The following is a 1,649-nucleotide window of genomic DNA, read 5'->3' as shown; positions in this document are numbered from 1 at the left end:
GGTGGGATGTTTTATTCATTTTGAGACTCGCGATAAAACGATCGGAAGGGGCCGGCTGGAGGGAAGGATGAAATGTTTCATTATTATTATTATTTTAAAAAAGGGTCTTTTTGGTTTTCAAAAAACAAAAAGGGTTGAGAAACCCCGTGGGATCCATCCGACTCAGCCAGCTTTCTCCGGTAGTCCTCAACTGCAATTGAGGCCAAAACTGATGTCGTTAAGCGAGGCATTTGTTAAGTGAGTTTTGCACCACGTTTCTTGCCGTAGGAGCAAAGCAATTATCTGAATCGTTGCACTGGTTCAGTTAGTTGCACGTTTGTTACGTGAATCCGGCTTCCCCGTTGGGTTCTTGTGTAAGAAGGGTCACAAAAGGGGATCACGTGACTCCAGGACATGGCGACCGTCATAAATATGAGTCAGTGGCCAAGCGTCCCAAATTTTGATCATGTGACCATGGGGACACTGCAACAATCGTAAGGGTGAAAAACGGACATAGGTCAACTTTTTTTCAGTGTTTCAGTCAACTTTGAACGGTCACTAAGCAATCTGTTGTAGGTTGAGGACTCCTTGTAGAGGGCCAGTTTTGCCCTAAGAGAGAACTCAGGGTTGTTGATCTATTTTATGTGCCTAAAAGGGAAAGGGAGTTACAGGCAGCTTGTGGAATTTGTCAGAATGGATGCAATCTTCTCCTTCTCCTCCTCCTCCTCCTCCTCCTCCTCCTCCTTTTTCTACTTCTCCTCCTCCTCCTTCTTCTCTTTCTCCTCCTCCTCCTCCTCCTCCTCCTCCTCCTCCTCCTCCTCCTCCTCCTCCTCCTCCTCCTCCTCCTCTTTCTCTTCCTCCTCCTCCTCCTTCTTCTCCTTCTCCTCCTCCTCCTTCTCTTTCTTCTCCTCCTCCTCCTCCTTCTTCTACTTCTCCTCCTCCTTCTCCTCCTCCTCCTTCTTCTCTTTCTCCTCCTCCTCCTCCTACTTCTCCTTCTCCTCCTCCTCCTTCTTCTCTTTCTCCTCCTCCTCCTTCTTCTCCTCCTCCTCCTTCTCCTCCTCCTCCTCCTTCTCCTTCTCCTCCTCCTCCTCCTTCTTCTCCTCCTCCTCCTTCTCTTTCTCCTCCTCCTCCTCCTCCTCCTCCTCCTCCTCCTCCTCCTCCTCCTCCTCCTCCTCCTCCTCCTTCTTTTACTTCTTCTTCTCCTCCTCCTCCTCCACCTCCACCTCCACCTCCTAGCATATTCCCGTAGGTACAGAGTCCACTTTTCGGATCATTGAATGCCACTCCGTGTGGACAGCTGCGTCTCCAGGGCGCTGGCCCTGGCTTGCACATCTTTGTTATTGGGATCTTGCCATCTCTGTTTTGGACGCCCGCGAGGTCACCGGCCATTGACTTCTAGTTGGTAGGCAGTCTTGGCCACGGTGGAAGGTGCTGCTCTCGGGACGTGTTCATACCATTGGAGTTGGCCATCTCTCATCTTCTCTGTAATTGCTGCCACACCAAAATGCGGTCAAATGGTGTCATTTGTGATGTGGTCAAGAAGGGAGGTGCGCGATATCCAACGGAGCCTTCGCATTTCCATGGCCTGCAGAGAGCTTCCGGTTCCTGTTGTTGGTGCCCAGCATTCAGTGCCAGACAGTGCAACAGGGCAGATGGTCATGTAACACACT

Source organism: Pantherophis guttatus, chromosome 2, assembly GCF_059756535.1.
Source record: "Pantherophis guttatus breed Tessera chromosome 2, ASM5975653v1, whole genome shotgun sequence".
Classification (NCBI taxonomy): Eukaryota; Metazoa; Chordata; class Lepidosauria; order Squamata; family Colubridae; genus Pantherophis; species Pantherophis guttatus.
This window is presented reverse-complemented; position numbering follows the sequence as displayed.